This window comes from Dioscorea cayenensis, chromosome 11, assembly GCF_009730915.1.
Source record: "Dioscorea cayenensis subsp. rotundata cultivar TDr96_F1 chromosome 11, TDr96_F1_v2_PseudoChromosome.rev07_lg8_w22 25.fasta, whole genome shotgun sequence".
NCBI lineage: Eukaryota > Viridiplantae > Streptophyta > Magnoliopsida > Dioscoreales > Dioscoreaceae > Dioscorea > Dioscorea cayenensis.
In genome coordinates, this window is record NC_052481.1 from 21,593,978 (window position 1) to 21,609,195 (window position 15,218).

Sequence of the window (15,218 nt, forward strand, 5' to 3'; positions counted from 1 at the left end):
CGACAACAGAATTCCTTCAAATCTTCCCTAGATTTAGTATTATCTTTACTCCTCCCCTTCCACATTCATAACTGATGTTGAATATATTATCAAACACATTTTTCAATATGCATAACATCAAGATTGTGTCGAATGAGATTTGTCTGCCAATAAGGTAACTCCCAAAAAATGCTCCGTTTTCTCCAACCATTGATCCTAGCAATGCGGCTATTAATCTCACGTGCGCCAGAATCTACAACACTCCTCAAGCCTAAATCTTCTATTTCTTTCAAGATCTCATCACCAGATGGAATAGTTGGAGCTGTCTTTGTTACTGTTCTATCTAGGAAAAGTTGCTTTGTTTTTCTACGAGCGGATGATTATGATGTAAGAATTTACGGTGATTATCAAACCAAGATTGTTTCCCACCTTTTGTTAGAGTGAATGCATCTGAATCTTGTTTACAATACGGACAAGCAGTCCTACCCGCAGTGCTCCACCCAGACAACATTGAATATCGTTTGAAAAATCACTTATGGTCCACATAAGAGCAGCACTTTCTCGAAAAATTATTTTTCTTTGATGCATCATAAGTCTCAACACCAACTTCCCACAAATGCTTCAATTCTACAATTAGGGGTTGCAAATACACATCCAACATATCTTTCGGATTTCTAGGGCCAGGAACTATTATAGTCAAAAACATATACTCTTCTTTCATACATATAGAAGGGGGTAAATTGTATGGAGTGAGTATTACTGGCCAAGAAGAATATTGTTGACCTGACTTCCCAAAAGGTTGAAATCCATCAGTACACAATCCCAATCTTACATTTCGATTTTCTGATGCAAATGAAGGATGGGTACTATTGAAATGCTTCCACGCAGGGCTATCAGAACAATGACGCATAACCCCTTCTTCTGGCTCATGTTCTACATGCCATCTCATTTCTTTTGCTGTCACATTTGATGGATACAATCTTTATAGCCTTGGGGTTAAAGGAAAGTAGTACATCTTCTTGTATGGGATATTTTTTTTATTTTTAGATAAACCAACTCTTCGCTGCTTATATCAACTGAAAATGTACAATTGACCCATTATGATAACTATTTCAAACATCAATAATTGGTCCATTTATATAGCTCACTTGTGCAATAGTTTGTTAACAAGATCCTTTTAAAAAATACATCATGCAAAAAACAAATATGATTTTCACAAGAAAGAGGTGATACTTTCTTTTTACCAACAAACAATTGAGAACTCAACTACTTTCGCCCCATCAAATCGCACGAAATGCAAATAAAACTGCAGCAACAAGGGAAATGGTTAGAATTTCATGTACAGCAAAAAAATGGCATAATCCTGTTAATAATAATAATAATAATAATAATAAATAAATAAATAAATAAATAAATAAATAAATAAATAATGAAAATTAGGCAAGAATCATATGGTTGGGACTTGCCATGTGACAATATAACAGTGAAGTAGTAATAGAGTGAAGTGGAGTCACATGATCTGTGTTTTATATTGTAAAATGAGCCCATAAACACAACTAAAAAGCACCAATCAATTGTCAATCTCCCTTTGGTCATATTACAATTTTTCCTAATTACTGCATCCATGATGTCACTGCTGCACAAACATCAGTGAGAATAGATAATGAATATTAATGAAAAAGAGTGAAAGAGGTTCTATAACTTTTTGCTGAAAAGACATTATGGTGTGTTTTCTTCAAACAACAAAAAGTGGTCCCCTTTGGACAAATTTGTAAGTTCTCAAGGACTATATTGCATTACAATACTCTTATAAAAAGAAATAAATAAATAAAATAATATAAAGAGAACAAAAGAAAATTGCCTTTGGCTTTGAGAGTGAAAACAGGACATCAAAGTGGGAACAAGATTCTTATTTATCTTTGGTTGGCATGTAGTTGACAGTCCTTGTTTGCTCACAGTACATTTCCTTGTTTTCATTCACACTTTGATTTCAAACCTAACTATTAAAATAATAATGACAAAATAAATAAAACTTCACTCCTATAAAAATAAAGTAAAATAAAAAACTTCACTTGAAATAACCTAAATATTTAATTAAGTCTAATTTATTGAAATAAACTTGACTAGTGTGTAGGAATTTATTGACAAGAAAGACTTTTGTGATTTTAAAACTTTGAAAATAAGAACAAACAAAAAAAAAACCAAGCCAAAAATAAATAAAAAATATATTAAGAGAAAAATGAATTTTGTAGATTTCAGTTTTTGACATGTAAAAATTATTAATTTTTAATTCATGCTTTCTTATCAGAAAGGACTAATCAATATAAAAAAAATTAAAAAAATTAAAAAAAAATAAATATTTATTCAATTTTCATATGTTTATTAATGAATGCCTAGTCATTTTCTACTCAAGTTTGATGCTTTACAAGATCATTCAGGACCAGACTTTGTCATGTCTAACTGAGCACGCCAAATTAGTAGATGCTCAACGTGTCTAGCTACAACAACTTTCCATATTCACATAGCTCTCTTTACATATACACCCCCATTAAATGTTAAATTTGCATATATATATATAGAACCCATCATCTAGGGACGCTCCATAAGTAGCAGTCGGATGAAAAATTTGACGCGTTTTTATCATTACGAAGTGAGAAACCGCGCTCTACGAGTGTTGTCTGATGATCGTCAAACGATAAAAGAGTGTCAGATACGTTTATATAATCAATCAACCATCTGGATGACGAACCAATCTGTAGATTTAAAAACATCCCTAGATTTGAAATCTAGGGACGTCCTTAGATGATGTTTTCCCATATATATATATAGAGAAATACTATTCCCTCCGAAAATTTGGTCCGAAATTTCCAGCCGACTGACGTGGATGCTGATGTGGCATCCACGTCAGCACATTTTCTCTTTCTCTCTCTCTCTCTTATGTTAAACAGCAAAAAAAAAACACACGCCCGATTAACATCAGTCATCGATGCTAAAAACATTGACACCATCATTGATCCACACTATCAACCATTGAAACAAGCTACATCAACAACAAACCACATTAACAAAAATCAAACAAAACCTACAAAGAAACACAAAAAATATGAACAATAACGATCCGAATTAAACCCTAACAGAACAAAACACAAGCAAAACCTAACAGATCTACCCGAAAACCCATCTTCTCTCCTTCAGTCATACAACAACCAATCAAAACCCCTAGATGAGTTTTTTGAACCAAAAAATAGCGATTACAGAGCAAAAACATCCGGAAAACAACATCAAAAAGAGAAAAAAAAAGATGAATACCTCGCGGAGAAGCTCTGCGATGGATCGATTCATCCAATTCTCTATCTTTTTCTCCAGTTTTTCGATTTTCGAGAGAAGTTCCACAGAATCGAGAGAGAAATAGAGAGATATGGAAGGCGGGCGGCAATCGAGATGGCGAGGAAGGGCTTCGTTTCGGAGAGGGAGACGGCGAGGAAGAAGATGATCACGGGAAAAGAGTGGAATGCCGCGGTAGTCAATGGTGTCTGACGAGTAGTGTCGACAATGGTGTGGCGGCGTCAATGGAGACGGCGAGATGACAGTGTGAGGAAAGGCTTCGTTCCGGAGAAGGAGGCGGTGAGAAAGAAGAAAATTTGGGAAAGTTTAAAAGATTTTCTCATTTTTTTCTCGTTTAACATAAGAGAGAGAAAAATGTCTTTCGACGTGGATACCACATCAGCATCCACGTCAGTCGGCCGGAAATTTCGGACCAAATTTTCGGAGGGAATAGCATTTCTCATATATATATATATATATATATATATATATATATATATATATGCCCCCACAAAATATGTATGCATGCAAAAACAAATTTTATTTTTAATGTTTATTTATGTATGGAACAAATGCCTCATTTGCAATAAGGATGCACAAGTAATTACAAATTGTTCATTGGAGAGTTCTATCCAAATGGCGACCCTGGATAGGATGTTTACTTTTCTTTGCTTTAATGTTTGTCTGCGGCTTTATTGGCATGCAAGTTATCTTATGCATTTATATTCTCATGTTTTGTATCTCTTTTGTCAAGCTAAGCTAAGTGAGTTCAAGCAAAACTTCAGTGTATATATTGTTGGAGTTGACTGAAGACCATTGACTGAAGCATGGTTGCCACTGCTGTGATAACATGAGAAGAATGGTCAGCATCTTGTGACCATGTTGAAGATCACGAGATGGGCAACCATGCACTCAAGTTGAAGAATTGAAAGAATGCTAAACATGTACTAGGTGTCCTAGTTTGTCCTTTTAATATTATGTTTTGATATATATATATATATATATATATGTTCTGATCTATCTTTTGCAATTATGAGTGAAATATAGTAGAACAAGAGGTAGAGGTCTCTGTTCTTGAACCTGTGAACTTAAGCACACTCATCTCTCATCTCCTTTTCAACTCATTGAACATATATCCACCTAAATAGTGTGTGTGTTGTGAATCAAATAGAGTGCTCTGCCTTGACAGCGTCCACTTGGGGTTTGGGGGGATGTATATGGTAGCTGCATCCACTATAAAAAGGGTCACCATTTGTTCAGAAATGCAATAAACCACTCATATATTAGGAAAAAAAAATAGATATCCTTGACTCCAAGTAGTTGGCCAATCTATTAATCCACATAAAAAAACAAACAAACATCTCTCTCTCTCTCTCTCTCTCTCACACACACACACACACACACACACACACACACACACACACACACACACATTCATTCTAGTGTCTTGGCATGCATCTCTATCACTATGTTGTGACCAATCCAAGCCATTGGTGTGTTCTCATGCTTTGAATGGTAATTATCCATCTTTTCCAAGACGTAACAAGACAAGGACAGTTTGTTTGCCTCTACCACTAGTGTTGTCCTTACAATATTGTCCCATTTATCCACATGATTGAATAAATAAATAAATAAGATAGGTGTGTTTTTTCTCCAACACATGTGATTTAGGCATCTAAGGAATCAAGTTTGATTGGGCAACCTTGCTTCTAAGGTTGGATGGAGTTTGAATCTCTACATGAGATCCCCAAAACAAGTTTGATGTCTAAGGCATTAATTGCTTAGAGACTAATTAAATGTTGGTAATCACTATTGAGCTGCAGCGATGGCTGTCAAAGCACCTAATCGGTTGTTGAGTGGACCTTTAGACATCACTATTAATGGTAGACTACATTGACACCTGATCAAGCAATAAATACTTCAAAAATGGCATCATTAATTGAAAGTATATGTTACGCACACAATGCAGTTAGGTTCCTGCTCCTGAATTACCAATGCCTCTATATACAAAGCATCAAATTCAGAATGAACATGAAATATTCATCCAAACTGTTGGAAAACTAAATTAAAATTGGAAAAATCAGTCCATCTACAATAAAAAAATCCTCTTAAAAAAACAAAAAACAAAAAACTTGGAACTGCAGCTCATTATTCAATATTTAATTTTTAAAATTATTATTATCTGTATACATATCTCTATAAAATAAATTTAAAGGACCAACTAATTGATGGCAAAAAAAATAAATAATAAAAAGACAAAAACAAAAACAAAAAAACCATCAGAGTATCTATCATTTTCTTAAGAACAAATATGTTAAACAACAATATTACTGAAGTTCATCAAGTAAAAACCTCAATCTAAGTATCAAAGATTGTAAATTTATGTGCTGAATTAAATCATTAGATCTCAAATTACAAGAAAAGAAAAAGGCTATGATAAGTTCTTACTCAAAAGCGAACAATCGAGAAAAACACCTGCATTGTCAAATCCTTGAGTGTAAATAATTAGTACTTGGTCGAAACTGAAACATACATTGAAATAAGTTACAAGGATCGTTTTCGATCATAGAACTCCTTCACGGTCCCAAACATATTAAACATGAATGAATTCATCAAAAGTGAAGGTGTTATTCAACACACGGCAGAAGCTGCATAAATGAAGGTGTTAGTGCAACCGCATTATTTATTGGCATGATTTGACACCTAGACCAAGTGACGTGGCAACTAAGACGACAAAGCATAATTGATGATGTGGCAAGCATTGTGACATGGCAAGGAGACTTGGAGTGCAAGGCAAACATCTTGAAGATCTTGATGGAGCTATTTTTTTAGTAAGTTTTCTAACATGGAGCCAAATATCTTGAAGATCATGGTGAAGCTATCTTAAAGATCTTGGTGGAGTTATTTTTGGTAATGCATTACAACTTGATGAGAAGATCATATCAAGACCATACTTAGAGAGATATGATTGAAGACTAAATATGGTGGAGCTTAATTAAAGAAAGATCTATTCATGGTGTGAATGAAGACCAATTGAAGATATGATTTGAAGAATCTTTGATAAAGATTGATTGAAAGTCTATTGAAGGCGAGATTTGAGGACCAAACTTGGGTGAATTGAAGATCAAGTTTGGAGAATCTTTGAAGACCAAATTTAGGTGGATTGAAGACTAAGTTTGGCGAGTTTCGTGAAGACGCACAAGGATGTGCGCCCATGCGAGGGGCTGCGTGATGAGCGAGGAGGTAGGCTGAGTTCAGGCGATCGGGATCGGGAGATTTGGGTGCATCGACTCGGACTAAAGCATGACCGGGAGGTTGATGGGTCTTGAGGTCATCCGCAATGTAACGAGAACTTCGGTCAGTCGGTGATCGAGGGCCGTATTGCGATTCATATTCTGATAGGAGTTCTGACGACTAATTTTAGCGGGTTTTTAAATTAGTAGCCACGGAGATTCTAAAAAGAGGTATGTGCTATATTTGGGACGTTGAGGGCGTCTATATAAGCTACCTTGCTCGTAGATTATAGAGTGTGACTCTTGGGTGACTCTTTGAGGAGAGTGTGTGAGCACTGGGAGCAATCTAGAGAGGGTAGTGATCTTTATGTTGAGAGTGAGTAACAAGTGTTTGTACTCATCTATTTTTACCTCTTTTAGTGGATTGTTTATCTCCGGGTTTGGCCCCCCAGATGTAGGCGAGTGGGCCTTGAGCCCTGGGTTACCAACGTTGTGTGTCTCCTTGTGTTTGTTTGTGTGCTTTTTTTCTTTATTGGTTTGTGTGAGACTTCTATGAGTGTTTAAGTGTTACTTAATACCCACAAACCACACCGGAGGAACTAACAGAAGGCTTCTCAAAGGTTTTCAAATCCCAATCTCGGTTACTAGTCAGAGTCTGAACCGCTTAGTTAAATCCAATTAAATTCCAGAGTGAAAACACAAAGCAAAGAAAGAATTTCAAATCCCAATCTCAAACTGAAAACCAATATCAATACCATAAATGAACTAATCCGTTTTGTTAGGCTACCCCACTATAAAAACACCCACCGCATAAACACATAATAAACCATTCAAAACATTGTTGAGGGAGTTCAACTATGAGTTTGCATAACATCAAAAAACCATAAACTTCAAGCTAAATTTTTACATGATAACAGCAACGACAATTGCTAAATTGGCGACTAAAAGATGCGACATGCGTCCTCACGATGCTGAAATCGGGTCCAAATCCTCCACCAACCACACACGAAACAACGCAACCCAAATGAATTCCCATCTCTTCGCATTACTTCAAAGATTTTTTTCAAAAGATTAAAAGGGATTCAAGCCTAGGGTTTATAGAAAGGCAAACCTCCGGATCTAATTGGGTTGGGGGCAAAAATGCCATTTAAGCAAAAGAAGAACACTGTTGGAGATAAGCAAGGAGAGGGAGATGCTTGTGGCGCGGCGGCTGGCGGCACGGCAGGGGAGTGCCGAGGATCGATTGAAGAGAGGCAAAATGAAGAAGAGAAGTAAGCTTATCAAGCAGACATAAGTTTAGCTTATTAACCAGTTTTTTAAATTTATTTATTTATATATAATTTTGCACATAATTTTATAAGACTCTATTAAAGAAAAAAATAAAGTTTACCAAATATGATAAATTTTAGCCTAAACTAATTATAATCATTTCAAATATTTCAATACTTTGATATAAATAATTTCTCATGGAATAAGTATTAATTATTTGAGATGATAACATGACATTAATAACAAGCAATAATATATTAATTTTTAAATCCGTTTCTAGTTCCTTTCTAATAGAAACGGATTAGAAACGGATCTTTTTTTTAATATTTAATAATATTTAAATAATATATTAATTTTAAATCCGTTTCTAGTCCCTTTCTAATAGAAACGGATTAGAAACGGGTATTTTTTTTAATATATAATAATATTTAAATAATATATTAATTTTTAAATCCGTTTCTAGTCCCTTTCTAACAGAAACGGATTCGAAACGGATATTTTTAATATTTAATGATATTTAAATAAATATTAATTTTTAAATCCGTTTCTAGTCCCTTTTTATTAGAAACGGCTTTGAAATGGATATTTTTTTAATATTTAATAATATTAAAATAATATATTAATTTTTAAATCCATTTCTAGTCCCTTTCTAACAGAAACGGATTAGAAATGGATATTTTTTTTATATTTAATGATATTTAAATAATATATTAATTTTTTAAATCCGTTCCTAGTCCCTTTTTATTAGAAACGGATATTTTTTTAATATATAATAATATTTAAATAATATATTAATTTTTAAATCCGTTTCTAGTTCATTTCTAACAGAAAGGGATTAAAAACGGATATTTTTAATATTTAATGATATTTAAATAATATATTATATTTTTAATATTTAATGATATTTAAATAATATATTAATTTTTAAATCTGTTTCTAGTCCCTTTTTATTAGAAACGGCTTTGAAACGGATATTTTTTAATATTTAATAATATTTAAATAATATATTAATTTTTAAATCCGTTTCTAGTCTCTTTCTAATAGAAACGGCTTTGAAACGGATATTTTTTTAATATTTAATAATATTTAAATAATATATTAATTTTTAAATCCGTTTCTAGTCTCTTTCTAATAGAAACGGATAAATCCGTTTCTAATCCCTTTCTATTAGAAACGGCTTTGAAACGGATATTTTTTAATATTTTAATAAATCATATTTTTAAATGGTCGTTTGTAAGCCGTTGTTATTAAAATGATATTTAAAACGATTGTTATTCCGTTGCTAATCTGTTGCAAATTCAAACAGAATAAATTCCGTTTTTAATATTCTGTTTTTAAATTGTAACTTTCTTGTAGTGCGAGCTTCTTTTCTCCTACTATTCTAATTCTCTTCATGTTTGGGCGTGTGTTAGCAATATTGTGGGAAAGAGTTTGTCTTTTCCAAAAGGATTCACTTTTGGCTCTTGGCTTATCTTCTCTCAATGCTATGATTCTCCTTTTCTCAAAGCTGTGAATCCAGCAACTGCTTGGTTTATCTGGAAAGCTATATGTAATTTAATCTTCAAAAATGAAATTCCAAATCTGGATATCATTACTTCCAAAGTAGTTGCCTATGCCAGAATTCTCTCCTTTTGTCTTCCCTCAAGCAGGTAAAATGTCTTTATCTTTTCCAATCTTTCCACCTACGAGGGTCCTTTTCTTTTCTCTACAACTGCTTGGAATGATGAGTTAACAAATGGAGGGGCTAGTTTTTTTTTTTGTCACTAATTCTATCTCCTCCATCCTGCTGGCGGGTAGCAGTCGGTTCCCAATTTGTTCTGGTCTTGATGCTGAAGCCAATGCTCTTATTGTAGCGATAAACTCCATTACTAGCAACAATATTCATATTTAGCATATTTTTATTTCCTTCCCTGAGCTTTTGAGTGCCATTAATGCTGGAAATTTACAAAATGATTGGAGATCTGAATCCTGGATTAACCTTATTCACAATCTTCTAAGTTCTATTGATGATCCTAAAATCCAGTTAATCTCTAGAATTCGAATGGGAGCTGCCTCCAAACTTGCTATACATGGCTCCAACCTTCATAACACGTCTTTGTTTCGTTAGGGTCGTGATTTGCCAAGATGGATTATAAAATCTTTTGCGTTTGATGGCTTCAATATGGTCTAGTTGTTTGGCTTGTTTATTTGCCTCTTAGTTTTGTAGTTCTTTCCTGTTTTCCTTTCATTTTCTAGTTGTTCTGTATTTTCTTCTTTAATAAATCAGCTATGGAGTTCTTATATATATATATATATATATGTATATATATAATATCATTCATATTGAACCAGTTTAATACATTCTGAACATTTATCAAGGAAAATATTTTGAAAAGACATAATTTTATATTGGCCATGTGCTGATTGGGTACCTCATTTTTCATACGCTAAGAATTTTTGTTCTTTGAATAAAAGTGAATAAACCATTGATTTGTTAAAAAGAATGATAGAAACAAGAAGAAGACCAACAGAAAAGACTAAAGGAAAAGTACAAGAAACACTGAAACAAATAATCCTCACAAGAGATGAGGGGAGCAAAGAAAAATAAAGTAGAACAAATTGTGAAGTTGGGGAGGGGAGCAGTAAGACCAGCGAAGGCAACTGTTTGGAGACACATGCCTGTCTTAGCTGTAAGAGGAAGGGGATTACTTCTAGTCCATGTTGTAATCTGAATTGCCGGGAAGATCTGTGACTCTTGCGCTCATGAAGCTGAGAGTGAGCTTTATCTTTTGCGAGGCTTCCGATAAGGTTTGTTGATGTGCATAAGGAACTGCAGAAAACCAAGAAAGCAGAGTGTTAACAACTTTAAGAATAATAGTAAAAGGAGGTAAAGCATTTGAGTGAAAAATGCGGTTCTTTCGCTCCAGCCAAGTATGCCATATGATTGCCCTAGCATTGATATTCCACAGAGTCAGAGATCTAGCATTTAAGGATGGTAACCAGGAGGTCCATAAGCTAGGAATAGAAGGAGTAGTCTCGTGTAAACCAAAGGTATGAAAGAAGTCCCAAATTCGATCCGTGAATTCACATTCAACAAATAAATGTTCCACATTTTCCGAAGTTTTGTGGCAGAAGACGCATGTATCTGTGGCGTTTTAGTTGCAACGTTTTCTAAAGAGATTTGTGAGTGTGAAATTTTATCTTCCTAAACGAGAAAAACAACAACAACGTGAATTTTATATGCTAAGAATTTGCTTTTGGATCAAGTAAATTGGGACCAGAATTTCCAGCATGGCTCAGAAACTTTGAAAGATTATTCAGTGATTGATTTGTCAAACACTGGAATCACATGTTCAATGCCTGACTGGTTCAATAACTTGCCGCATAACATTGCACTTCTTGATCTCTCAAATAAATAATCAGATAACTGAAACTATACCAAGTCTCTAAAGTTTCTTGACTATTTATGTATATATATACACGTTTCTCTCTTACAGGAGGGAGGAATCGTACTTAATACATGTACTTTATCTATTTTAAAAAAAAAACAGATGAGGGCCACAATATGATGCGAAACGCGTTGGCGATTAGCACGTGGAACGCTGACATTGGGTTCCGAATTGGAAAAGTATATCTGCTGCTTGTCAAGAAGCTTACGTAGATCATTTGATTCCAAGCTCACATTGATTCAATTATTGTTTTTTATAATTTAATTATTATTATTATTTTTGATAAATTGGTCACAATGATCTTTTTATTTTTATTTTATTATAATTGAAACGTTTTAAACTTAAGACATCTCAAGCTACATCTCAAGCAAGATAAAAAAACTACTAGCCTATGCCTTGGTTTCTATAATTTAATTATTAATTAATCTAACTATCTCAATTTCCATCTAGACTACATGATTAATCATTTTAATCTCCAATATTTAGCTAATGATATCAGCCATAGTAAGTTGAGCGTATAACCAATTATATTAGCAAGCTATGCACACAATAATATAATGATAATTTGGATAATTTTATTTATATCCATTTTACTCGTAAATGTATTGTGTACGATTAATTCAATATTATACATTTATTAAAAAATAGTTAATAAGATAAAAAATAGTGTATGTATGTGGGGTGACTTATCTACATTGTTGTATAGTATAATATTTTTTTCAATAAAATGAATGAACTATAATTTATTAAGAATTAGAAAATACAATGATAAAAAGATAGGAATAAGATAAGAAGACAGACTTCGTTTTTGTGTTTGGTCCTAGGATTGCAACACCCATGTTGATGCACTCCTAATCTCTGGTCTCTCTTTGCTGTTTTTGGGATTTATTTTTCTCTCAGTTTTTTTTCTTTTAATTTGTATTCTCTGTTTTCTCTTCTTTTGCTTATTTGTGTTGTGTTTGTTTTTGTTTGGTTTTCTAATAAATTTGTGATTCATCTATTTTATTAAAATAAATAAATAAGAAAACAAATTCACTAGTAATGGATGGAAGGATAAATAGTAAAAAAGGAAAAAAATATATATAAAAAAATTACACAAAAAAAGTCAAGCAGTGTGAGTATTGCCAAAAACTTTCAGATTGAGGCTATTACCCCAAAAACCCACAAAAATTTTTTTAAAAAAATTTAATGTTGGAATTGCCTCCTCCCATTTAAATATTTCTTTATATAGCGCTTTAGAGTGGTCTTGGCCTTCTTGGGACACTCAGGATTATCAAAATACACTTTTTCATTCAATGAGTAGATATCCGGGGGAAAAAAAAAAGTAAAAAGTCAATTAATGTATAAAACAAGATTGAATGCAATTCATGAAAATGTGTGACAAAATAATTTCTGTTGTTGGACCATCATAAATTTATAACCCATGAATAATATGAGAAATTATATATATATATATATATATATATATTTTGAAAAGGTGGATAAACCACATGCAATAAATAAAAGAGAAAGAACAAAAATCAGACCAACCGGTCAGATACAACAACATAACACAAAAGCCCACTAGAAGTGGGAACAAAACATACCAGTTAAACACCCGACTGGCCAGGACCCACACAGATTAGCACTACCCCAGCGCCTGATCAGAGACCCCTCCACCGGTGGGATCCTCCTGCTGCCCAGAGAACACCAAGCTGCGACGAAGTGTAGAAGTATGCTCACCAAAACTCGCCTGCTGAGAGCGAGAGGCTTCGCGGAGCTCGTCGCGAGTACATTTCTTCTTCACTGACCGAGGAGGTTCCGAAACAAAACCCGCATCCTCCGTCCACTTGGAGGAGGGTTTTTTCTGTCGTTCACTTCTTCTGCTCGGAGGTTGGGGATGTTGATCTTCAACAGGCGCTGACCGGAGAGTTCTGATAGTCTTCTCAAATACAGATTACGATTCATCTGAGTCATAGTCTACCTCAGGGAGACCGCCCTCTGTAGCATAGTCTCCCAGAGAAAGATCTTTGGGAAGGCCACCTCCCAAGTTCCCCGAGGACACCACCTGAGAAGCGGGAACCGTCGTGTCAATGGGCGCCGAAAAGGTAGGCGGAGGTATAACTATTCCCACAGACGGAACCAGAGACCACAATCCAGCAATGAATTGCCATTTAAAACCACTGGAGGGAGCAACAGAAGGGAGCTTCGAAGCTATGCCCAACTCATCCCCTGGTACCCCTAAGAAGAGATCCCTAGAAGGGTCCCCAGGTCGGGTTGCATCACCACTCTCCGCACCAAGCGTGCCTACCACCACTTCCTTTGTCGCAAGGCCCCCACCCAAGTGCTCCCCAGTCACATGCAAAGGTTTTTCACCCAAAGACACGGGGTTAACTTTGCTAACAGGTTACACCGAGGGCCCACTACCGACCAGGGTGGGTTCAATCTGAACAACCAAACTTCGGCCAGCATTGATACAATTCACCTCCAATTCTGGCCCAGCATAGGAGGGAAGGCCCACGGGAGCTGAGAGTTTCTCATGAGACGGGCCGAGAATTCCATCTTGGGCCGTCTCAACCTCATCCAATACAAGGGTAGCCACAACACTAGCATCCTCCCAGACCTCACGTGCCGCAGAGTCACCCGTATGAGGTAACATGGCTCTAGATGCGTGGGCCAATAGAGGATTGACAGCAACCATATGGTGAGCGGCTGGATGGTTGGCACGTGGCAGCTATGCATGTGAGGGGACGACACGCACTGTTTCCAGATTCTCATGCACGTCCAAACCTCGGACGTCGCTCGCTTCACGATTTTTCCAGAAACCATTAGCCCGTCCGCGATCTCCCTTGTGAGCATCGGTTCGACGAGGCCTCCAAGTTTTCCGTTTATCTTCATCAGCGTGACGGGGACGCATCCCCGGCATCAGTCTTCGGCGACCATCACCACCACGGGAGTTGCACTCCACCGCGTGTAATGGTCTGGAGAGAGAGCTCGAGTCCCCTGCTCTGGGAACACAGTCCTCCACACCAGTGTGACTCTTGAAACGTCTTGTCTCCAGCGAGGAACAGTCTGTAATCTTCTGAGAAGCCACCAACCCCTCCGGTTTATCGGGCTCACACGACCCACCGGGGCCGAGTCATCCGGGCTTTTTCCCTTTATCCGTCGCCCCATCACCCGTGAGGCCTCAAGGGACGGTAGAAGACCTAGGTAACACATACCTCTCCAGATCCCTGCGATACAAAGGAAGCTCACTCTTATCTCCGGTGATGAGGACCTGGTAGCGTCTCATCCCGAAACTCAGATCAACCTCCACCGGTAAAGACACCTCCATTTTCCGATGAACAAGAACTGAGATGAAGCTCTTGTTCGACCGGGACATCTTCGACACAACAACGAGATCTCCCACCGGCTTCAAGATCTCAGTGATTACGCTCCCACACCAGCCATGTAATGGCACGTTCCACAAATGCACCCATTGACCAACCCCGGATGCCTTCCCCAGCGCTCCCAGATCTGCCGTCCAAGGAACAAAAGACATCGGGCAAAGTCCCTGCTTCGACGAGAGCTCAAAGGTACCCAGCGAGCAAGCTTTCTTCACCTCCTCCTTAGAGGCCATCGGAATCAGATAAACATCATCGTTCAATGGTGTAATCGGTCCCGAGAGCGAGAAGTTCAAAACAGACGGGATGGCCTCAATCAGGACCACTTCACTGATCTGCCCTCTTCGTAGAGATAGAACGCCCATAGTCTCCAGATTGTCGCGAATGTCTGAAGCCTCCGGCGGAATCGGGATAGACAGCTTTATCTGTGCAGATGGAACAACCGGTGGAGTCGGAATTGGAGCTCAGAGTCTTCAGCCTCACCTCCTTCTCATCTTCCGAACTTGGCCGTGGTCTCACACGGATCTTCTTGCGACGAGGACTCCCTCTAGTCACCAAGGGACAATTAACCTCCACATGACCTGCACACTCGCATCGCCGGCAAACCACCTGATGACGGCACT